Genomic DNA, 26,884 nt, shown 5'->3' on the forward strand with positions numbered 1-26,884 from the left:
CGCCTGTGAAGCCGAGCGTGCGACAGCGCGCGGCGGCGAGCGGCGAACCAGCTGACTGGCGCCGCGCCGCGCCGCGCAGGGCCGCCCAAATGAAAGGAAAGGCACGGCCCTCCCGCCTCCTGCGCGCACAAACAAACACGCCGGGCCGGCTCCAAGTTAAAAACCATTAACCATGTAAATTGCGATGAACCTTTAATCGACGGGAATTGGCTTTTGTCGCAGCACAAAGGAAATAATTGAGTGAAAAACTTGTGCATGACAAATTCTTTGTCATTTTCCACTTCCCTCCCTTTCAGCAGTCACATAGCGAGGGCACCCTTCTGTCTGTATATGTGCGCCGGGAAAGCCCGCGTGCGCGTTTGTGTGTGTGTGTGTGTGTGTGTGTGTGTGTGTGTGTGTGTGTGTCTGACTGCCAGTGCGCGAATGACCGTGTCCGTGCGAGCGTGCGTGCTCGCAAAAAAAAAAGAGAGGATATGGCCAATATTTTCTTCCTTTTTATTTGCTCTTTTGCCTCCAGCTTTCACGGTCACGTCGCCCTTTGTCTGCTTATTGGGGAGAGCGATGAGACCCTCTCTGGCGGCCAAGTTTGCTCCCATCGATGCGCCGACTCGCTAGCGCGTCATTCTTTTAGGAGCCTGTGGAATATTTTATCCCGGGCGCCCGCCGCCGGCGCCAGCGCTCCGAATCCGCGCCCCGCCGCGTCGCCGTGTTACGTAAATTAGCCTCGTTACGACCACCGTAAACCGATCGCCGGCTCGCTATTAACAGTCAAACTACAGGTTCGTTTTCGCCAGTAACTCTCATGCCCGACCCTCTGACTTACAACAGCTGTTTAGGCAGCAATTTTCAGTTATTTTACTGCGACTCCGGTCGATGAACAGAAATTGTACTCTGTGCTGCAACTTCTTCCGCCCATGCGTTTTATCACTACTGCCATCAATTCTTTGACTTTAAAGCTGTTCGCAACCTGAAAGTTTATGGCGACAGTGATAAAATAGGGTCTGTCTCTAACGGCTATTGAATTATGTCAGTTTCGATACATAGTATTTCGTGTGAAGACAGCTCACGCGTCGTTACCGGTGTATCGCATATACGCTGCTATGCGTCAGTATGGAATTTACTGAACTGAAATCTGACCTATCCTAGATATGTCATTGAAAAATTATCTACTCTAGTGATAGCGAACGACAGCTGTTACGTCGCTGAAATCGTCTGTTTTACCTTAGACTGACAATAAAACTTTGACAACACCCTCCTTCCTGTAGCAGGCAAGACCAGTGGAAAACTCTCCTGTTTCACTGTCCTAATTTCCATTAGTAGCTGCCTCTGTACCAGAAGTCACTAACGCATGTTGGTGTGGTGGTGTGGAAGCGTTCTGTAGGTGATTTGAATCCTAATGGTACAGAAATTTTCATAATTAATATTTGCTGTTCAAGGGAAGTAGAAGAAGTATCTTATTACTAGGATGTGCGCCAGTTTCCTAGGTTAAATTCGTACTGTTTCATGGAATACTGGCATCCGCACTGCTGATGTGATCCGATCTTTTGGATGTGTGTTTCCGCACTATGCTCTCTCTATGCCGAAACAACAAGGCGGTTTTTCAATACGTCACCTTATCACTCATACCGAGCGAGGTGGAGCAGTGGTTAGCACACTGGACTCGTCTTCGGGAGGACGGCGGTTCAAGTCCGCGTCCTGCCATCCACGTTTAGATTTGCCAAATTGTTCCATGCAAACGCCGGGATGGTTCCTTTGAAAGGACAGGGCCGAATTCCTTCCCCATTCGTGAAACATTCCAAGCTTGTGCTCCGTCTGGAACGGGACGTTAAATTCTAATCTTTCTTCCTTCCTTTTCGAACACCCGTGAAGATGCCTAGTAATTAAATTTCTTTCACAGTTTTTTCAATCTTGTGTTGTCAGGAGAACCTCAGTGATACCATTAATACTAAACAAATATAAGGTCTGATCAAAAAGTTTCCGTTCGAAGGCCTTACATTCCAGAATTGGTGTGCCGGTGTGTCAATCAGTCAAAACTGCTGTGACCATTGAGACAATTATCCCTCCGACGCGCCAAGTTGAAGATACCTGCTTGATAAAACACTATGTCCTGCTGCGTGAAACAGTTCGAAACTGCCTGCTACTCCTCCTCGTCCGTCAGAAATGGGTGGTTAGGTAGCAACAAATTGGTTTCATTAATTTCAGTCCATAATTTGTTACTATAAATCACCCAATACATTGCAGTACAACGGATTTGTAGAGACCATGACGTGACAAAATGTTGTTCTTTGCATGTCATGAGTGACCGGTACGCTAATGTGAGAGCACTCATAATGTTCAGGCTTATCAATACGGGGAAACAATCTTGAAAATGCCCACAATGTGTAACAACTGAGGATGCGTACTTCGTACTCTTATGCTTTCCAGTAGAGCGTCTGTGGAAATGTTTTCCTAGTTGGTGAGCGCTGAGGAAGCAGCGCGTGTGTTGAAATTAACTCTGAGTTAATTTTAGTTTTGTTTCTTCCATAAAACTTCAGTTTAGCATCTGTTGGGCCTTGAGATCGAGTGATTAGGCGAGTGCATGGAAGGCTGAAGGTCATGGGATCGAATTCCGGTCAGATAACGAAACTTTTCAGTGTGCATTTAATCTAACGATGGGAGAACTAGTCAATAATGTTCAGGCTGATCAATACGGGGAAATAATATTGAAAGTGCCTAGAATATGCAACAACTGAGGATGCGTATTCCGTACTCTCTAATGCTTTCTACTAGAGCGTCTGTGGGAATGTTTTTCCAGTTGATGTGCACTGAGGAAGCAACGCGTGTGTTGAAATGAACACTGAGTTAATTTTAGTTTTGTTTCTTCCATAAAACTTCAGTTTAGCATCTGTTGGGCCTGGAAATCGAGTGATTAGGCGAGTGCATGGAAGCCTGAAGGTCATGGGATCGAATTCCGGTCAGATAACGAAACTTTTCAGTCTGCATTTAATCTAACGATGGGAGAACTAGTCAAGAACGACCCGCTGTTCAATTATTAAACCTAAAATTGATAAAATACGTCGACTCAGCGCATTACGACAGCGGGCGGGAAACGTTTACTCCGAGAAATTGAGTTGCCCCGTGGCGCGCGGTCGGGTATAGAAAAAATTTTTACGTTCGGAAAAAAGACTCGCCATAGAGAAGTGTTAATGTATGGACCTATGGGACTCACAAGCGTATAATTGTCAACTGTTGAGCACCATTTTGAAAAAAATGAAAAAATGAACTGGTGCAGAGTTGAGTAAGGAAAAAAAGAGAGATCTGAGATTTTATCATTGTAAATCTATGCGAGAATATACCTGTATGGATATTCTATAACAGGTAATTCAATCAATGTCAATTGTTTTAAGAAGTAAATTTTGAGAAAGTAAATTGTGCTAAGCTTCTATAGAAACTTCGGTCGTTTGGTTGATGATGTTTGCTGGTCAAGGCAATTTAAAACAGAGATTCCTGTTATTAATAGAAATCTGCGAACGACTACGCACCATATAACCAAATATGGACTGAGTCGTACAGAATCAGTATCCGAGGACCCTATATAAGATCCTATTTCTGATCAGTAAAAGTTTTACAGATAGGTGACCATCCAGGCCGCCATGCGCTGTTGCCAATTTTCGGGGTGCACTCAGCCTCGTGATGCCCACTGAGGAGCTACTCGACCGAATAGTAGCGGCTTCGGTCAAGAATACCATCATAACGACCGGGCGATTGGTATGCTGACCCCACGCCCCTCCTATGCGCAACCTCCTGTGAGGATGACACGGCGGTCGGATGGTCCCGGTAGGCCACTCGTGGCCTGAAGACGGAGTGCTTAAAAGTTTTACAGGCGACTTGAAGATACCGACCTTCGCTTCTGCTCTACGATTTCAGCGAGATTTCACCAATACAGGTTTAATATTATTTCCAGGTTAATATCTTAATGCCGGGTATTTTTTTTGACGAAGGCTGAATAATATATGCTACTGTGCTGTAAGACTGTGGAGATACAATAAGAACAGTAATCCGAACTCTCGTCATTGAGGCTTTCAAGCATTAGAAAGAGAGTGTTCGCTGCTTCACGACACAAACTATCTCAGTGTAGAGCAGTAGACACAGATTTAGACGCTGCTGCATCTCTATTAGCTTCCAGGTATAATTACTTCAAGTTTAACTGCGTTCTTTTCGCGATTAATTGTACCTTTAGTACAATATACCCACACAGACATACAACAATATGTTGTTGTGGTCTTCAATCCTGAGACTGTTCTGATGCAGCTCTCCATGCTACTCTACCCTGTGCAAGCCTCTTCATCTCCCAGTACTACTGCAACCTACATCCTTCTGAACTGCTTAGTGTATTCATCTCTTGGTCTTCCTCTACGATTTTTACCCTCCATGCTGCCCTCCAGTGCTAAATTGGTGATCCCTTGATGCCTCAGAAGATGTCCTACCAACCGATCCCTTCTTCTAGTCAAGTTGTGCCACAAACTCTTCTTCTCCCCAATTCGATTCAATACCTTCTCATTAGTTATGTGATCTACTCATCTAATCTTCAGCATTCTTCTGTAGCACCACATTTCGAAAGCTTCTATTCTCTTCTTGTGTAAACTATTTATCGTCCATCTTTCACTTCCATACATGGGTACACTCCATACCAATACTTTCAGAAACGACTTCCTGATACTTAAATCTATACTCGATGTTAACAAATTTCTCTTCTTCAGAAACGCTTTCCTTGCCATTGCCAGTCTACATTTTATATCCACTCTACTTCGACCATCATCAGTTATTTTGCTCCCCAAATAGCAAAACTCCTTTACTTTAAGTGTCTCTTTCCTAATCTAATTCCCGCAGCATCACCCGACTTAATTCGGCTATATTCCATTATCTTCGTTTTGCATTTGTTGATGTCCATCTTATACCTTCCTTTTAAAACTCTGTCCATTCCGTTCAACTGCTCTTCCAAGTCCTTTGCTGTCTCTGACAGAATTACAATGTCATCGGCGACCCTCAAAGTTTTTATTTCTTCTCCATGGATTTTAATACCTACTCTGAACTTTTGTTTCGTTTCCTTTACAGCTTGCTCAATATACAGATTGAATAGCATCGGGAAGAGGCTACAACCCTGTCTCACTCCCTTCCCAACCACTGCTTCCCTTTCATGCCGCTCGACTCTTACAACTGCCATCTGGTTTATGTACAAATTGTAAACAGCCTTTCGCCCTGTATTTTACCCCTCTCACCTTCAGAATTTGAAAAAGAGTATTCCAGTCAACATTGTAAAAAGCTTTCTCTAAGTCTACAAATGCTAGAAACGTAGGTTTGCCTTTCCTTAACCTTTCTTCTAAGATAAGTCGTAGGGTCAGTACTGCCTCACGTGTTCCAACATTTCTACGGAATCCAAACTGATCTTCCGCGAGGTCGGCTTCTACCAGTTTTTCCAGTCGTCTATAAATAATTCGCGTTAGTATTTTGCAGCTGTGACTTATTAAACTGATAGTTCGGAACTTTCACATCTGTCAACACCTGCTTTCTTGTTCGGAACTTTCACATCTGTCAACACCTGCTTTCTTTGGGATTGGAATTATTATATTCGACTTGAAGTTTGAGATAATTTCAACTGTCTCATACATCTTGCTCACCAGATGGTAGAGTTTTGTCAGGACTGGCTCTCCCAAGGCCGTCAGTAGTTCTAATGGAATGTTGTCTACTCCCGGGGCCTTGTTTCGACTTACGTCTTTCAGTGTTCTGTCAAACTCTTCACGCAGTATCATATCTCCCATTTCATCTTCATCTACCTCCTCTTCCATTTCATTAATATTGACCTTAAGAACATCGCCCCTGTATAGACCCTCTATGTACTCCTTCCACCTTTCTGCTTTCCCTTCTTCGCTTAGAACTGGGTATGCATCTGAGCTCTTGATATTCATGCAAGTGGTTCTCTTTTCTCCAAAAATCTCTTTAATTTTCCTGTAGGCAGTGTCTATCTTACCCCTCATGAGATACGCCTCTACATCCTTACATTTGCCCTCTAGCCATCCCTGCTTAGCCATTTTGCACTTCCTGTCTATCTCATTTTTGAGACGTTTGTATTCCTTTTTGCCTGCTTCACTCGCTGCATTTTTGTATTTTCTCCTTTTATCAATTAATTTCAGTATCTCTTCTGTTAACCAAGGATTTCTACTAGCGCTCGTCTTTTTACCTACTTGATCCTCTGCTTCCTTCACTATTTCACTCCTCAAAGCTACCCATTCTTCTTCTGCTGAGTTTCTTTCCCCCATTCCTGTCAATTGTTCCTTATGCACTCCCTGAAACTCTGTACAACCTCTGGTTTTTTCAGTTTATCCAGTCCCATCTCCTTAAATTCCCACCTTTTTGCAGTTTCTTCAGTTTTAATCTACAGTTCAAAACCAATAGATTGTGGTCAGAGTCCACATCTGCCCCTGGAAATGTCTTACAATTTAAAACCTGGTTCCTAAATCTCTGTCTTACCATTATATAATCTGATACCTTTTAGTATCCCCAGGATTCTTCCATGTATACAACCTTCTTTCATGATTCTTAAACAAAGGATTAGCTATGATTAAGTTATGCTCTGTGCAAAATTCTACCATGCGGCTTCCTCTTTCATTTCTTAGCCCCAATCCATATTCACCTACTACGTTTCCTTGTCTTCCTTTTCCTACTGTCGAATTCCAGTCACCCATGACTATCAAATTTTCGTCTCTCTTCACTATCTGAATTATTTCTTTTATTTCATCATACATTTCTTCAATTTCTACGTCAACTGCAGAGCTAGTTGGCATATAAACTTGTACTACTACAGTAGGCGTTGGCTTCGTGTCTATAGTGGCCACACTAATGCGTTCACTATGCTGTTTGTAGCAGCTTATCCACACTCATATTTTTTATCCATTATTAAACCTGAAACGTCCCCTTTGAACAATTTATACAAGACTGTGCTTAAACTGACACACAATATTTTTAGCGCAACGCAATCTGACTATCAAAGATCCCTGCAAAAGAATGGCCCTGAGTAACATTAAACTATACCTTTCAGAAATCACTTACCTCACAAAAATCTTCGTTACTCGAACTACTGCAACACAGCGAGCGCCACTACTGCCAGCTAAATAAAAGATTCAAACTACGGAAGGCACTAACTACTGATAGAGATAGTTAGCAAATGAAAGATATTAATAGAGAACAAACAATGTATTTACCTTAATATCATCACAAGACATAATATATGTAATTTCAAAACTCCGCCATCTCTCTCCTCACATCCACCACTGCTGGCGGCTCACCTCTAACTGCGCAATGCTAAGCACTGTTCACATCCAGCTGCCGCTGCCTAACCCTACAATGGCAGACAACAATGCAAACTAGCCACAGGCTGCACACAGCACAGTCAGTGATTTTCATACAGAGCGCTACGTAACGTTGCCAATATAAAAATCTAAACAGCCTACTTACATAGCCCCCATGCTCCCCACAAAAAATTTTTTACAAATGGTGTTGGGCACTGGCCAATACAGATTTGAAAAATTTTTTCATAATTACAGTAACAATGATATAAAATGCACACACTTATTGATACAATGTTGGTCAAAAGCTAAAATTTTCTCACAGTCCATAAAGATAGTCCTGGTCATTCATCATAATAGTAATTACAGTTTTTTTTCACAAAGTCTCATTAGTAAAAGAAATTGCACACAGAAGTAGTGGATTTCCATGCAGTCTTGAAGAAGTAGTGTTGTCCTTCCAACTGAAAGACAGTGCTGACTCTTGACATGCTGACAGGTAATGGGCCACAACTGAGCAAACCCACAGCAGAATCATTCGACGGTTTGAAGAATATTGGTAGGTAGGTCATCACAGAGCAGACCCACTGTAGTTCTGGTAGAGATTATGGTATTGGTGGGCCACCAGAGGTGTAGACCCACTGCAGTCCTTGTAGAGATGGCCAGCAGCCATCTGCTGCGACTGTGCAGGTGCACAATCACCATCGAAGAGTCTTGCAGAGAAGATAGCAAGTCCATAAACCACCACTTGTGCACTCACAAAGTTTTTGGAATTGTCCTTAGAACCAGCAATGCTGTTATCCAGTCCCTTGCCGAATTAGTAACACACGTGCAAACACTAACAGTCCCAACTTCTCACATAGTGTCCATATAGTATGACCAACAGAAAAGTCTGCAGTGAAATGAATGCTTACAAGTTAATAATATGTTGAACTGGTGTCAATTACAATTTTATGATGTAAGAATACAATTACAAAGGTACAAAATACATCATTAAAAACATAACAATACAGATAACATTTGTAGTAATGTAGGCTGTACAAAACAATAGAAATAAACATATACATCAGTGTTACAAGAATTATGACATAAGTAAATACATAAAAGATCAGAATAACTTGCGAAACATCAACTTCACACATGAGCATTAAAACAAAACAGAATAAATAATGTCTAAGCATCTTTACAAAGTAAATAACAGAGTATTAGAAAAATTCTACAACATAGCTCTCATCAGCAAAACACATAAAGACAGGAAAAACACAAATACACAAGGGTACACAAACATATAGAGGGATGACACAAAAGGAAAGGACAGGGTTTGTTTTCCTGCAGTATTTTGCATGGAGATCTCCCTTCGTTCATCATTATTCCCAAAAAGTCCTATCTAAGCCTGCTTTCTGTATTCTGTTCACATCCTCTGTCAAAAATAGTTTTTCTCCACTGTACAGTATTCCTTTTTTTTTTGCCAGACCATTTTCTGATAGCTTCTCAATGCATTTCTTATAAATTCATCATAGTTAGTTTCTTATATAGTCTACCCCCTCTTAAGCTAACTTAAATCTACTGAGCTCAGATGCTAAACTAAGGGACGAGGCAATGCCGCAGCATACAACAAATCAACACAAACAGCAATGACAAAAAATGCCAATTTGCAAAGCAAGCAGCAGTAAATCTAAATTAACAGAAAAAATGCAAAATTACAACTAATATGAGCCAATGTGCAGCAACAAGAAAAGCTTAACAGAGTAATACAAAGTTAAATTCAATAACACTATGCCTGGCAAACAGCAGCAACTTATACCTAAACATGACATAGCTCAAGCAGGAAAAATATTACAGTAAAAACAACAATGCAGACAAGGGAAATGTCTATTCACATCTTAATGTCTATGTAATTAAAATGGTGCACCACAACAACTTATTGTAAAAAAAAATATTACCATGTACTTGAAAAGAAAATTATGTGTTACTGTTACTAGTTCCTTCTTATTGTTCTTTCCTTTCCAAGTGCTCCTTTTTTAAAGAATGTGGATCATAAAATAATTATTTAATAGATCTGTTGACAGAAAGTGTTCACATGAGCAAATGCATTTCATTTTATAAAAGCAATGCTGCAACACAGCTGGAAACCAGATATCAAATGAAATAAGCAATTACGCAAACCAAAGCATAAAAATATCATTCAATAGTCATGTGACATTTCATAAGTTAGTGGAAATTCTCTCAACTCTCGTAGAAAGACGCTTGTCGTAATCAGATGTGCAGATGTAAAAATATTTCTCATCATTTCATTAGGCATTGCAGTAAATATCATAAATTACGAGCTCCACAGTATGCTTTCAACAAGGAAATGTCAGTAGCGCTGACAATGGCCTCCCCTTTCTTTTTTTTCTACCTGAGCTTCTGACGAGGCACTCACACTAATGGCTTGTTCTCCAGGCGTCTGGCACACCTGGGTGCCCACGACGCATTATGTGCAGGTGGTCACTTAACTTTCTTAAGGAAATATTTATGACACCAGTTTCCGCTACAGTGACAGTCTCATATGAAAATTTCACAGGTCGAAAATTTACGTCACAAGTGTGTAGAAACAAAATCCTATGAATATAACAGTGTCCAAAAAAATTTTCGCCAGCATTGTGATACATTCACGCATTTACACACACATTTCATAACTCTTAAAGTACGATTCTCGGTTTCCAACAACCTTTTTCACAAGTCAAGAGTCCTTAACTTCTTTCATTATTCATATACATATAAACACGTAATCACATTCCTCATATATGGTAGCATCATTTTATTGACATAAACATACTTCAACAGCATAATACACATCGTCGTCGTAAAAATAACACCATAACACCTCAGTCAAATCTCAAAAACGTCGTAGCTTCCTCCAATAATTTCAAAATCTAAAAAAATTCTCTGCTCATGTCAAAAGTGTCATCTACCTCAAACGTTCTTTAAGAATCATGATCCCATACCAAATACATCATTCAAAGCTCTCATAGTATCACAATGGTTCCAAAAAAATATGAACAGTGCAAAAAGTACAGACAAAATACAATTTCTTAAGTGTGAAGTAATCCAGCTCTGTAATTGTGTAAACATGTGTCACTGACGTAGTAAAAAGATGTTTGTTTCTCTGTTAAATGATCAGATAGCTGTGTAATTTATGTGTTAGAGAAATATGGTACCGATGTGTTAAATTGTATAAGCAAATACCATATTAGCTAGGGCTCCTTGTGCTTGCCAAACACATGGTACACAAAGTAGGCGTGTACCCCCCTGAGGTTTATTGTAATTATACCCTCAGGTGTTACAGATTACAGCAATGGAATGAAATGTATCACGAAAAACTTTCTTTGTAATTCAAAAATCTTTAAAAATAAATGTTTTAAGTACAAAATTAATCACTCAAATACGTGTCCTGTAGCGCTAAATATGCGTCTTGCTGTAAGCTAATCTCTGTGGAAGTGTCGTAGTTATCGTCCTCCAAAAGCTAAGTTCTGCAGAAGTCAATGTACTTACCTCATGATAAACAAAAGTGAAATGCTTTGCGTATAGATTTCTTAGTTATTACGCTTATTGCCGTGATGAAGAAAGTACTGTGCTGTAACGTATTGTTGTCTTACGGAAAAGGCTGTCTCCTTGTAGCAATAGCACAAAAGTTACTACTAAAACATGTTTTACTTTACAGAAGAATTCAGAAAAACTGTGCAGATATCAAACAGATACACCGCAAAAGCAACATTGTAAATTGTCGCTCATTAGTAGCGTCGTGATAAAATCGTGTAGCTATCACATAAACTAACCACTGTCTCATCTGGTATCTCACTGAAAGTACCTTAAATCCAGAATCCACTCTCAAGCAAACCAAAATGTTGCATGAAAATTTCATTACCAGTGCCGGTATATGTTCCAAGTATGTGAGCCTTATAGTCGTTACATAATCGTGCAACTAACAAGCAAGAATGCACACACACAATAACACTGTGTCGCCTGTTCACAATAACAATGCATTCGTAATTTCTGTTTAAATAAGTTCTCTTGGTTCTTGACTGGATATTTAACTTCAAACATTGTTGCATGTTAACAGTTTCTCAGTGTGACAAATTGTACAAGTAGCGTGAAGTGAAAATTGCAAAGACTAAGTTAAAAAGCAGAGTATCTGTCAATAAACGGTTTTACATGTGAGATGTGGTGTAACCCTTTGCTCTTCTCAGAACGCAGTTTCAACTTGAATGCAATTATCATGCGGAATTCGTCCATAAAAAATACTGGAATTTTTCTCAAGGTTGGCATCTATGTTATTTTTCCCTGAGCCAGCCGGCGCACGCGGCTGCCTGCAGTGTGAGTCATTGTCTGTTTCTTTGTTGGCGCGCGTCGTTACTGGGATTAGGAGGCCTAACTTCTACAAATTCGCCTTGCCGAGAGGGCTCTGCTCTGTTAGAACCCCGCCAGTTCTGATGAAATTCACGTCTGTCATTTTGTCGGTAGTTTACATAGTTTCTTGTTTGTCGGTCATGTGGTGGAGAATTTCTCCCTGAATTATCACTGCATGGTGGAGCGTTGCGTCTGAAGTTATTCTGTCTCCTGTGATAATAATAGTTCTGGTTGCCAAATTGTCTGTTTCTATGATTGTCTCTGTCATATTCATTACTACGGAAGTGCGATCTTTCTCTGTAACTATTATTACTCTGCCAGTGGTTGTCATATGAGTGGTGTCTGTTTTGGTCACGATTTGCATTGTAAGAATAGCCTTGTCGTGTCCAGTTGTTGTTTCTGTCGTCACGGAATTGTGACGGATGTGACCTGTAGTGGTTGTTTTCCTGTTTTCGCATCCCACGACTGTCTGTGTCAATTTCTAATTCTTGTAACAGTCCCTGAAAAGCTTCAATGTCGTCTTTGCAACGTCCTGCTAAAATAATATGTCATAATGTGCAGGCAGTTTGATTAAGCAAATGCGGATGAGTCCTGAGGGGCTGTATGGGTTTGACAGGTATTGATTCTTGTGCAACATGTCTTCAACATATTTCACAAGACTGGAAAATTCAGATTGTTCGAAGTGTTTCATCATTATGATGCTATGTTTTACTCGGTCTTGTGTAACTTGAGACCAATATGCTGAGAGGAAGGCGTGATAAAAATCTCCTTCACTGTGACAATCGTGAATGACCGATCGCATTCTTACAGCTGGTTCATTCTCCAAGTAGCCACACATAAATTCTAATCTGTGTTCTAATGACCAGTTGGGAGGAAAACAATGAGAGAATTGACGGAGCCACGCTTGTGGATGAATGTCGTTGGCAGAATTCTTAAACGTTTTGAATTTACGTGTAGTAATGAACAGCTTATAGTCAAAATCATCGTGTCGGCGAGTAGCATATCGGTCATTGTTACGTCGTGTCGGCGGTTCCATCTCAAAATTCGGTGTACCTTGCCAATTTCTTTCATAATTACCAAAATGCCCTGTGTTATTATTTTGTGGCTTTTCCGTATTTCTAAGTTCCTCTTCCCGTGTTGGAGCGCGAGTGTCCTCTGAAATATGTAATTCTTGTATCACCTGCGTCAACTGATCTTGTACTTCCCGGATTTCTCTTTTGTACTGTGTATTGATTTGATTTTGATTTTGTTTGAATTTTCTTATTTGTTCATACTCTTCTGTGTCAGTGAAGGCTATGGGTCTTGTGTCATTCAGATCATCATCTACCTCTGTAGATAAGTTAGTGACCTGATCCGAAAGTTCGGCTACTTTCTCCGATAGTGAACACATTTCCTCAGTGTGTTTTTCTGAACCAAGTTTCAGAGTGTCCATTTGTGTTGAAATCGAATCTACTGTGTTCTTTAAGTTTTCCTGAGTTTTTGCCAGTTGCGTAACCGAATCGGTAGATGCAACTGAGTCAATTTTAGCCCACAAGGTCTCATGATTTTCATGAACAATGGTTTGCAGTTCTTTTATGGCTGCTTCGTGATTCTGTAATGCATTTTCATACCGCGAAAAAATAGGTTGAAAATGCTCACAAATTTGTGTTTTTACGTCATTACAGACCTTTTGACATTTCGATTCAATGTTATGTAATTCAGTAGTTAAATCTTCACGTGTTTGTTCAAGCGTAATGTGAAGATTTTGTTCCATTGCATCTAACTGTTGCTGTGTTTGTCTCTGGTGTTGTTCCATTGTGTCTAACTTTTGAAGATTTTGTTCCACTGTGTCTAACTTTTTAAGATTTTGTTCCATTGTGTCTAACTTTTGAAGATTTTGTCCCATCTGTCTCTGATTTTGTTCCATTTGTTGCATTAATTGCAATAGTAATGTATTAGTGTCTGGAATCTGTTTCTCTATGCTTTTTGGCAGTGCATTTTCACCGGCAACATTCACATTTTGACAAGCAGAAAATGTGTCTTGACTCATTTGAGAAAACGGTGAGGACCCAAAACCGAAGTCTACAGTATTTGCAGTATTGTGTTCTGTCATTTCGGATTCCTGAGGCGAGCTGTTGCCGACCGATCGATCGATAATGCTTCCCTGTTCACTACCTGTTTCACTGCCTACGCCATTGTTTGACGCCCGCTCCATTTCCCTATGCACAGTTACCAAATTACTACTTTGAATATTAGTTAATTCATTACATGTTGGGGCCAACACAATGCTTTCGTCTTCACTGTCATTTCTCAGTTTACTTTGGAGCTGAGTGTTACGTTTTTCACACGCCATTATTGTCACAATATTTCACACGATAACACAGAAAAGCACAATTTGAATAGCAAAAATAAGAGAACACATTAACATAGCACTGAAAATAATATCTAGTTAATTGCAGCTGCGAAATACTTGGCGCAAAGCTACATGCATGCCACAACTGTTTTACTGTACAACAATGAAAGACTGCAACTACAAAGGAGATTCTCTCTACAATTACGCACTAGCAATAAACAAAAGCTACACTAAATACACAAACTACAAGAAAAAATCAGAAGATTCCAGTGAGGTATCCTAGGCTAAGGGTCGACATATGAAACGTCCCCTTTGAACAATTTATACAAGACTGTGCTTAAACTGACACACAATATTTTTAGCGCAACGCAATCTGACTATCAAAGATCCCTGTAAAAGAATGGCCCTGAGTAACATTAAACTATACCTTTCAGAAATCACTTACCTCACAAAAATCTTCGTTACTCGAACTACTGCAATACAGCGAGCGCCACTACTGCCAGCTAAATAAAAGATTCAAACTACGGAAGGCACTAACTACTGATAGAGATAGTTAGCAAATGAAAGATATTAATAGAGAACAAACAATGTATTTACCTTAATATCATCACAAGACATAATATATGTAATTTCAAAACTCCGCCATCTCTCTCCTCACATCCACCACTGCTGGCGGCTCACCTCTAACTGCGCAATGCTACGCACTGTTCACATCCAGCTGCCGCTGCCTAACACTACAATGGCAGACAACAATGCAAACTAGCCACAGGCTGCACACAGCACAGCCAGTGATTTTCATACAGAGCGCTACGTAACGTTGCCAATATAAAAATCTAAACAGCCTACTTACAAACCTACTCCTGCATTACCCCTATTTGATTTTGTATTTATAACCCTGTATTCACCTGACCAAAAGTCTTGTTCCTCCTGCCACCGAACTTCACTAATTCCCACTATATCTAACTTTAACGTATCCATTTCCCTTTTTAAATTTTCTAACCTACCTGCCCGATTAAGGGATCTGACATTCCACGCTCCGATCTGTAGAACGCCAGTTTTCTTTCTCTTGATAACGACGTCCTCTTGAGAAGTCCCCGCCCGGAGATCCGAATGGGGGAGTATTTTACCTCCGGAATATTTTACCCAAGAGGACGCCATCATCATTTAATCATACAGTAAAGCTGCACGTCCTCGGGAAAAATTACAGCTGTAGTTTCCCCTTGCTTTCAGCCGTTCGCAGTACCAAAACAGCTGCTGCCCCTCTTCAGGAACCACACGTTTGTCTGGCCTCTCAACAGATACCCCTCCGTTGTGGTAGCACCTACGGTTCGGCTATCTGTATCGTTTAGGTACGCAAGCCTCCCCACCAACGGCAAGGTCTATGGTTCATTGAGGGGGGGGGGGGGGGGGGGTACAACAAGATGTACAATATGTACAAATTGTTTGTACAACAGTATTCACAAACATAATAAGGAATATACTGTACCGATAAGATAAGTAAAGCAGATCAGAGGCAGGCAAGTCGCCGAAGTGGCGTGCAGCTGTAAGACTTGCATCCACTCATTGAGCCATACGATATTGTCAGTAAAGAAATGTAACGTGTTGTGAACACATAGACAGAAATGCCTTTTTTCTATGATTATGCCCTTGCAGAACAATCATTGAAAGCAGTTACTCCTATAAAATATCTAGGAATACGCATACGGAGCGGTTTGAAGTGGAGCGGCCATATAAAATTAATCGAGACTAACAGAGATGTCGGACTGAAATTCACTGGAAGAAACCTCAGGAAATGTAATCCATCAACAAAGGAATTACCTTACATAACATTCGGTCCACTAATACATGAATATTGCGCGTCAGTATTGAGTCCGTACCAGAAGGAACTGATAGAGAATTTACAGAAGATTCAAAGAAGAGCGGCATGTTTCGTTACAGTTTAATTTAGTATGCGCGAGAGCGTCACAGAGATGTTGAAGCAACTCCATTGGCAGAGGCTGCAAGAGAGGCATTCTGCTGTGTTTTACAGTTACAGTTGCGAAAACGTACGTTCTTAGAAGAGTCAACAAATCTATTGCTTTCTCCTACGCATATTTCGCGAAAAGACAGTGAGAGTAAAATTAGATAGTTGCGAGCCCACTCGGAGGCTTACAGAAAATCGTTCTTCCCGCGAACCATACGCCACTGGAACAGTAAAAGACTGTAAAAGAGGGAAGTTGGCACTGGTACACAAAGTACCCTCCGCCACACACCGTAAGGTAGCTTGCGGACTATAGACGTAGATCTTTCAGATTAGTTCTGCATCTGTCTTCTATTTGGCGAGTCAATGAATTTCATTTCTCCTGGATAATAAAGAAGTACTCTTTTAGGTAATTTTTCATCAAATATCTTCTGTAGCTGGTTCTACCGTTCCTTTTCACCAACTACAATTTTTTCCTTCTAAGCTTCAGATCTTCATTGTTGGTATACGTCCACATTTTCTCCCTTCTTGTGATCACGCCATTGGCCTCAAAAAGTCTTATTTCTACAGCCTAGATTCTACTGTTCACCTTCTCTCTCAGTCCCACTACTTGCGTTCACGTAATCAGCTCTTCAGCTATGTGAAATACAATTATTGTATTTTTTTCTAGTTTTATTGTCCAGTATTCTAAGGGTTCCATATACAATGTCGAAATTTTCGAATTTACAACCAGTATTTGTTTCTTGGACGTATAATATACAGCAGTCTCGTAGATTAAATTAGTTAACATGACCAATGGCACAAGTTCCCATGGGGTAGCTGAAGACCAGTACACTGGTTTTATGGAAAATACTACGAGCTCATATGTTTGTATAAAGTTATATAATTCCCAATGCAACCGTTGTAAAATAGCTAATCTGTCAGATACGATAACTTGGTCATGCGGAAAAACAAGGGCCGAAATAACACTGTTTTATCTCCTACGTTCTCTGAACTACAATTTAAACCTCTGAGTTTAATTAGAGGTTGATAAACTATAGCCTTGCAATATTCCCATCACAGAAGGTGTTGTTTATCGCAGTTTAGTAACCCATAGTAACAGAGGATATTGGATGCACACTGAAATAGTGACCTCACGGAAAAAAGCGCAACCGAAGTTCATCGTACACGGACGTGATATTTGCTTGTTCTGTAAAAATTTGATCAGGGCACCACTTCAGGCGCATTTTAAACGAGAAAAACATCAGGATTAATCTTACACCCGTAATGGACGTATTTGAAAATGGAGGTTCACAGTCTACAGCACAGCCCCTAACTAATTTGATGTACTATAACTACTGGCGCATGCAGCACTCGTAAAAGCATTGCCAGCTTCAGTTTACATCACTACCGCTAGCGCTGAGTGGATTATCTGCGCCGTGAGGCTTCCGGACCACGAAACATGTTGACATTTTGATATTCAACCTGGGTAAATTATTCGTGACCATTTACTTTTTTATCGGTTTCTCTCATGAGCTGCGCACTCACACGTAATTATTACCATTTATAACGAACATTATACCTCCTTTACTTCCAGATGGATCTAAACCAAGTTAAGAACCTTCTGGCAAATTTAGACTGTGTGCTGGCCCCTGACTTGAAGCTTTTCGTGTGTAAGTGCTCTACCAGCTGAGCTATCCTAGCACGGCTCACGACCCGTCCTCTCATGTCTACTTCCACCAGCACTTGACCTCTTGACCTCTTGCCTTCCGAAGAGGTATTGGCGAAAGTCTCAGATCAGCGCTCACTCCGTAATCGTACTTAGTTTGGTAGTCACTTAGCGACCACAGTACGTTGGCTCATCTTAATGAGTGTACAAACTGAAATACCCTTTTTAACACAGCATTATCTGCTGCGGTCACGATAAAAATAAAGCAATCCTATTCAGGTAAGACGAAGCCAAGTATACACACTATTGAAAGTGTTATTAAACAGTGATTTAGGCTCATTACATTTCTTAAATTAACCCACGTATTCTTTTTCTCTATTTTAGCACCACCCAAAAAACAACTATTTTAAAACAGAAATCCATCCAAAGATTAGTTTCAGTACCTTATTTCTTTACGAGGCATCGTCCTACTAGATGCGTCATCTTTTACCAAACTGAGATCTGACGCATCCAGCCAACTGTAGAAGGACCAGCAGTTTCACGTTGATATCATAAATCGTTGCAGTCTCCTATTTTTCGCATGAGCAATGCATCACCAGATATAGAACTCGTAAAACTCTCGTGCTGGACAAAACTTACCATCCGTGGAGGTCATACTCTGAACCTGAGGACTGATAACTAACGTGACACTGAGGCAGCCATCAAGCCGCTCATGCCGCGCGGGGTAGCCGTGCGGTCTCAGTCACCTTGCCACGGTTCGCGCAGCTCCCCCCCTCGGAGGTTCGAGTCCTCCCTAGGACATGTGTGTGTGTTTTCTCCTTAGCGTAAGTTAGTTTAAGTTAGATTAAGTAGTGTGTAAGCCTAGGGACCAATAACCTCGGCAGTCTGCTCCCACAGGAACTTACCACAAATTTGCAAAATCATGCCGCTTATAAACGCGCGCGCGCACGCACGCACGCACGAATGGTGCCAGATTGTCAATCAGAAATCTGTTAACCTTGTGCGAACGCATGATGAGCCCTGCGATGTTTTATTTGGAAATTTATGGTAAGTTCCTATGGGACCAAACTGCTGAGGTCGTCGGTCCCTAGGCTCACACACTACTTAATCTAGCTTAAACTAACTTACGCTAAGGACAACACACACACACACATGCATGCCCGAGGGAGGACTTGAACCTCGGACGAGGGGAGCCGTGAGAACCGTGGCGAGGGACCACATACCGCGCGGCTACCCCGCGCGGAGCAATGTTTTTTACAGGAGTAACTGTAGCAGACTAAATGAACTTAGATTAGAAGTCGTGGTTCCTATTGCTTCTGTTATTAATTCTTCTGGCTGATGATGCACCATAACTATATTCTTACCTATTTGCCAAGTAAATGACAATAAACAAATAAGGACTGAAACAAACTGTTCCCAAATTGTTATGTTACGAAGAGGATACAAAACTGTCGCCTCAGCGCTATAAACACAAATCCGAAAGTTCATTTTGTAACACCGCCAGGGGTGGCACAGCAAAAAGACGCCAAACGCGAAAATCCCATTTCCCATGATCAATTTTGATTTATGTTCCCCGTAAACAACATCAGCAGGGTCCTTCAGCAAGTTCATGGCTAATTTCTTGTCCCATCGTTGTCAAACTGCGCAAGCGCACTATCCCTAGTGACCGTGATAGCGAGCGGTCTTAAATTCTAGCTTTTGTGGCTTGAAAGCAAACTAAGAAAAAACAATAAGATCATTAATTTGGAAACTCTTGTTGTTTAGTATGATGAAACCATGATCTAAATCTCACACAATATGCAAACGATTATCGTGAGTGGTTGAAAATGCCTCCAGACATACACATATGGTTTCAGTACTGCAGAATGGACGTCAATCAGCTGTCGGTCGCTTATCCATTGTCCAGAGCGTAGCTTCATGGAAAATTTGCTTGTTGACGGTATATCCAGTTGTTATATCTGGTTATATGTTGCTACTACAAAATTTGTTTTTAAGTTAAACATGTTCTTCACGTCTCGTTGAAAACCTGACGTATGATTATAATTTCTTGACTGTCTCCCGGTCGAATTCAAAACCTTTTTCTCTCAGAGTAGGATTTGCAACCTCAGTCCTCAATTATTTTCTAGCTGTATTCAAATCTTTGGCTTCCTCTTACTTTTTACGCTCTGCAGATCCCCCTAGTACCATGGAAGTTATTCCTTTATGTTTTAACACATGTCCTATCATCCTATGCCTTATTCTTGTCATTGCTTTGCACATATTCCTTTCCTCACCGATTTTGCGGAGAACGTCATCATTCCTCACCTCATCAGTGCACCTAATTTTCAACATTCTTCTGCAGCACCACATCTCAAATTCTTCGATTCTTTTCCGTTACGGTTTTCCCCAAGGTCCATGTTTCACCACCGTACAATGCTGTGCTCCAAAAGGACATTATGAGAAATTTCTTCCTCGAACAAAGATCTGTGTCTGATACTACTAGTCACCTCTTGGTCTGGAATGTCCTTTTTTCCAGTACTAATCTGCTTTTCATGTCCTCTTTGTTCCGTCCATCACGGGTAATTTTGCTGCCTAGGTAGAAAAATACCTTACTTCGTCTACTTCGTGACTCCCAATGCTGATATTAAGTTTCTCGCTTTTCTCATTTCCCCAAATTCTCATATCTTTCGTCCTTCTTCGATTTAATCTCTATATATATTCTGTATTCAATTGACTCTTCATTCCACTCAGTAGATTGTGTAACTCTTCTTCTCGTTCACTGAGGATAGCAATGTCATTAGCGAATCATATTATTGATAGTCCTTCACCTTGAATTTTAAGCCCACTCGTGAGTTTTTCTTTTATTTCCGTCATTGCTTCTTCGACGTGTAGATTAAACAGCAGGGGCATAAGACTACATCCCTTTCTTTCACCATCTTTACTCCGAGTACTTCGTTCTTGGTCTTCCAGTTTTATTGTACGCTCCTAGTTCTTGTACGTATTGTTTATTACGCATCTTTCCTATCGCTTATCCCAGATTTTCTCAGGATTTCGAATATCTTGCACCGTTAGACATTGTCGAACGCTCGACCCAGGTCGACAAAAGTGTGTCTCGATTTTTCTTCAGTGTTGCTTCCATTACCAACCGCAACGTCGGAACTACCTCTTTGGTACCTTTATCTTTCGTAAAGCCAAATTGACAGTCATCTAACAGTTCCTCAATTTTCTCATTTACGTCGTCAGATTAAATTTTCACCAACGTATTACTAAAAGATATACACCCCCTAAATGATACTGCGATCGTTATGAATGTTTGCGAGTAAAAAATAATCACTTAATTTACCTTCATTTATTACGATGTTTCGGCTAGTGTCATCATCATATCAGAACTTAATACTTGTTAAACAAAATTCGTTGTCAATTGCTATTAAACCTATGCCTAGGCGGTGGGTGAACTCAAAGATGCGCCATTCCTAGGCATAGGTTTCATGGCAGCTGACGCTGAACTTTGTTTTATGAGTACTAAGGTGTGATCTGATAATGGTACCAGCCGAAATGTAGTAACAAATAAAAATATATGAAGCGTTCTAGACTGCTTTACTCACAAAACAGATCCACCAATGTATTTAGGAGAATCTGAGAGGGGAATCATTTACTGACATCCGGAAAAAATGTTGTATACTTCACGGGAAATGTGAGCACTGTTCGTGATATTTAGTTGTCAGATTTCAGGTCTTCGGTAGAATATTTATCTAATTAGACAGCCTGAAATCTTGATACAGGAAAAATCCAGCTGTCTTAGTCAAATTACAAAATAAGTTCGATTTATCCTGTTCTTTTGTAATGTAATGACTTTTACAAGCATGGAATTTAAACGACATTACTGTCGCTCTAACTGTGATAAGAATATTTGCGGAGAACCTGAAGTGAATTCTGTAAGAGAGCAGACGAGACAACTGACCAGTGCAGCAACGTTTTAGCTTTAGGACTGGAGGTACTGAAATTATAATTTCTCTTGTCAGGTGAGCAAATATTGTCAGAAGGTACATTTACACTCCTCTTACAGTTTCAACGCTGTTACCCCGAACTTCAAGTTCTCAGAATCACAGAGTATCGTGTGCTTTGCTCTGCTGTGTGAGTTACTTTGATGCCGCATTTTATGCACCAGTGAAGTCAATGTTTTTTCAAAGCTGAAAGTGCCTTTAACATTCCAGAACGGTGAAACTGAAGCATAAAATAAATAACGTGAAGAGCTATAACATCTTATCGTGTTTCATGCATTCTGTTGGCAATGCATTACGGTGATTCTTGTGTGAATTTCTTCAAGTAACATGAGAAATGTTTTTCAAAAATACATTAAGAGTTAAGTTGTTGCTGTTATGTGATTTATTTTATGTAAATTATTTTATAATGGACATGTTATTCGCCTATTGCATTTTCGTGATGGGTTAATTGAACACATTAATCTCTACACATTAATTTCGAAGAAATCAATTGGGATTTAACGTTCCGTCGGAGGCGAAGACATTAGAGACGAAGCGCCGACGCCTATCAGGAAAGCATGCTTTAAACGATTTAGAAAAGCGACGGAAAACCTAACTGTGGATGGTCGAATGATATCTGAACCTTTGTCCCCCCATGAATGCGAATCCAGTGTCTTACTAATACCTTACCAGATTTTAACCCTTTTCATTCCTTACCCGTAAAGGCAGAGCAGGGTGTTCGAGTAATGACTCATGTAGAGTCACAAACTTTTCAACCACATACCAGGCGAGCTGGTACTGGATCAGCAGTGTTCCTAATAGGGAACATTTTGGAGGGGGTTTCCTGTTCCTGCGTTTACCTTGCTGCCAAGGGAAGCCTTCCTAAAAACAAATTCTGGACTGGAGGATAGGACCTATTTTTAATTTAAGTCTAGAATAAAAGGTACCAAATAAATAATAGGTAAGGCTCGTGTATGCACAGCTGCAATTGCTTAAGTGTACGCACACCAAGGTCGATGACTTGCTCAACACGAGAAGTATATTAAACCTTGCGTCCTCCCACCACTTTCGGTGCTACACAGGTATACCTGGAACTGCTCTGCGCGTTGGAATAATTCAACAGCTGCACTTGAATATTTGTGCCGGACCTCGAATCCAACTCGGATGCTACGGTTCTCTAGAATGGTTGTCTTAACCGCCACGACCATCCAGACACGCTTCAAACTCCCAGCTGCTGCTCACCATTGATGTTGTGGCCACACTCATTTTCCCCATTGCTCGCAACCTCTCTGTATTTCCGCAAGGGGATGAACGATGGTATGAATCGGCGTTGGAATAGTCTTATCTTTGTCGAGGCATATCAATACAGTTATAAGTGTGATGTCTGTTTTTCCAGAAATCTGTATCAATGCAGTTGCATACCGTCGTTCGTCTCCTTGCGAGAATATAGTGAAGCGACGAACAATGGGGAAAATTAAGGGGATCACGGCATCAGTGGCAAGCAGCAGTGGATAATTTGAGTCAAGTGGGAAGCGTGTCCGCATGCGCGAGGCAATTAGGGCTTCCAGTCTAGAGAAGCGGACCATCCGGGTTCGAGCCCCGGCCCGGCATAAAATTTCAAGGGCAGCTGTTGAATTATTTCAACGGCGAAAGCAGCTATGTCGTCCCTTTGACTATGAATGTAAGGCTGCATAAGTCGACCAGTGGTATGTGCTTTCGGACACGTCCAAAAGAAAAGATACCACACGTATAACTGCATATCAAGAACTGTTTCACCTGAGTGCAAATGGCTGTAAAGCCAACTTACCCTATTTGCTCTGGATGTGTGGATGCTGCGAGTTGGGGTGCCTGTCGCAAAGTGCATGAAATATTTCCCAGGCCACATTTGTTCAGGCTAGCCTCTGTTAGCAACATTGAGAGACTGCATCGATTGTGCCTGGAACTATTTGTCGACGTATGTTGTGAAATCATTATTATGTACTACAAAGCTCTTTGAGTGTAACGTCAGGAAGTAGTCCTTGGATGATTTACAGAGCTGTTTGAGATCATTTCAGTCTTTAATACAGACAGAGTTACTATTTTTACTCTGTCATGTGTTGTATAACAGATGCCTCAAAACTACGTATGACAGGTGAGTGGAGTGAGATTTAATAACTGAAGAAGTATCAGTAGCTATTTTGAAATGTCAAGCAATAAAACCAATAGTAAATTTCCGATGCAAGTCTCGCTGACAGTATTTAAGATTTTGTATCAGTGTCAGTTAACGAATGGGAGACATAGTTCATTACCATACAGGGGAATACTGGTGATTGGGATACAACCCGTAGGGGCTTTGGAAAATGACGTCACGAGTTACCACAGATAATGCACTGCAAAGATTTAGGCGAATGTTGACAACCACAGGAACGTAGTACTGAGAAAGCAGATCGTGGACATATACCACTTATATCCATATTTCGAACGTAATGTTACATACATCGCTTTTTTCACTGTAGGAAGTCCTTGTATACTATACTTCAATTGAGCTACGTAGGTCAACTAAAGGATAGGATACTAGTGCTAGCAAAATAAAAGTGACACACATAGCAATGGCATGGAATATCAGTTAAAATATGTAGGTTGTATCCTGTACTTCAGTTGACCCATTGAAAGGTGGCTACACTGAGCGATTGTGCCAGAGATCGCGCCAGAGAGTTTTGTTCCGCCGCCTCCACTGGCAGTGATTATTGAGAAGTAGCGGCAGGCAGTTCTTGTCGAGAAGCGATGGTAGGCGGTTCATGTTCAGATGTAGTGGAGACTGCTTGTCGTGTAGTGGAGAGTTGTTGAGATGTGGTAGTAGTGCGTGTTTGTTCCATGTTTCATGCAGCTGTTTGATGGGAGAGATAGCAAATTTTGTTCTAATGGAGAGATTGTAATGATCAGAGTGCTTTTCGTCAATATATATGAAGGTAACAAATTCCCTGTTTTTTTCTTTTTATTATTTGTGTGTCTCAAATAATGCATCATTACAGGTTCAGTCAACAAAGCATCTGGCTTGTTTTCTTGTATTAGAGTGTAATTCTGATTTTCTTGCACAATTATGGTATTTCTAATTTTTTTTTAGTTACTTCAATAAATGGTACTTGAAATTTCTTGTCTTATTGGAGAAGAACCGTGCCAGATGTGTACGTTGAGTCACACTCCCACATATAGAACAGTTACACTTGTGCTTTGTTGGCTTCGTAGGTTTTATAGTTGCTGGGGACTTAATTAATTAATTGTGTTAACAGAAAATTTTCTTTCATTGTTTGTTGTTATTCTATGCAGTCAGATTGCGTACAAATACTAGTCAGGACCAGCCGTTTACGAGACTGCGTAATCGGACATACAGCGACAGAAAATTAAAAAGTATTTGCATTGCATTCATATTTTTTTTTAAATAAGCCCCAATGCACGTGGCGACCGCTGCTTCGGATCGTCCCTTGGAATCTTTTGATTGTAAAAATAGTAGACAGTAGTATTGTTGTAGTAATCTGTAGTTTAGTAATTGTAGTCTATGTTGCATGTGAAGATTTGGTAATTAGCATTCTTCTAATGGTATTTTTCAAAATTTAATTTTTATTGCCTTGTATACGCGTTTGACGATTTAGTGCAATTATTTCAATTGTTCATTAATCGTGTTTGAGGGAAACATTTCGAGTGAATGGTATTGTTGGAGATAAGGAGTCATTGTGTGTAATTTTCGTACAGTGACGAGTTTTGTATCTTTTGTAAATGATTAGGCGATCTATGAAAAAGGCAAAAATGATGGATAGTGAGAATGACGAAATTGTTAACACGGCGAACTCGCCAACAGAGGAAAACAGTGTCATAAACAATGTAGTGGAAAACAATTTAATAAGCAGGGAAAATAGTCCGGAAACAGTTCAAAATTTTTCACAATCGAAAAATTCTCAGATTGCGTGGTTAACGACAGAAGATATGGAGCAGTTGATGAGTGTAATATTAAATTTGGGATCTGAATTAAAAACACGGATAGACTCACAAATAGGAAGAATTAACACGAAGATAGAAACTTTGACAATACAGTTAGGCTCACAAATAGGAACAAGTAAAACCGAGATGGAAACAATGGAAACACAGTTAGGCTCACGAACAGGGACATGTTTCAAAAACATGAAAGATGAATCAAAGAAAGAAATTAGAGAAGAAGAACAACCGATTTTGAAGGCTCACAATAATAGTTTAATTTCAACAGAAATCGGACAAGAGGAACAGGACAGAGAACAGGAAGAAAAAGATCGCGTGATAGTACAAAAATTTTCAGAATTAAATTTACAACGTGCACACGATAAGGAAGAAATAATTGAAAGAATCGAGGAATCCGTACCAAATGACAGAATAAATAACTTAACGCAACAGTGTGAACAGTTAACTACTAAATGTGACAATACCGAAACCCGAATCGCGACACTTACGGATGACGTAAATAAACAGAAAGAAAAGATAGGTGACTCATCGGAAAGAGTTGAGGAGATCTCAGATAAACTGACAAGTCTTAGTTTAAATGGGGACAGAGATTCAGATGACACAGCTCCATTGCCATTTTCAGAAACCGAAGAGTACCAGAGCATAAATAAACATGTTGAAAATCAGGGAAAATTTAATGAACGCGTTAAAAGGGAGTCTGAGGCATTAGGAAAGCAAGTCAAACAAATTGAAAGCAAAATCGTAGGAAAGGACGGTAGAAAAAATTTGGAATCACCAATAGCAGCGGGTTTTGAAGAAAGTAATTTATTTCATTTACGAGAAGCAACAAGAGAGCGCCAGGCGTGCGAACTTGACAATAATCGACATTCGAACTGGGACAGACGCGGTAGGTCTTTGTCGCCACGAAGCGAAAACTTTGACTATAAACACTTCTTGACTGTTCGGAAATTTAAGATCTTCCGCAATTCTAAGAATGACATACATACATGTTCATGGTTAGCTCAATTTCTGTACGCACTTCCGCTAAATTTGCCACTAAGTCACAAACTGAAATTTATGTGCAGCTATTGAAGTCCTCAGGGGATTCACTACTCTAAGTGAATATGTGCCGTAGCGAGCATAGTGCCCCGAGCTGTAGTGGTGCTATTTCTCTTTTAGTTTTCTGTACTGCTGCCTACTCTTTTACTATTCTTTGCATCTGTCAATACAACTCTTCAACTATCAATCTATCTAGAGAGCGTGTAAAAAATAACCGGATATGACTATTTTACCCAAAAGTGACTTCGGAAATTACCGTTTGGACTT

The sequence above is a fragment of the Schistocerca cancellata genome, chromosome 1 (assembly GCF_023864275.1).
Source record: "Schistocerca cancellata isolate TAMUIC-IGC-003103 chromosome 1, iqSchCanc2.1, whole genome shotgun sequence".
NCBI classification, from domain to species: domain Eukaryota; kingdom Metazoa; phylum Arthropoda; class Insecta; order Orthoptera; family Acrididae; genus Schistocerca; species Schistocerca cancellata.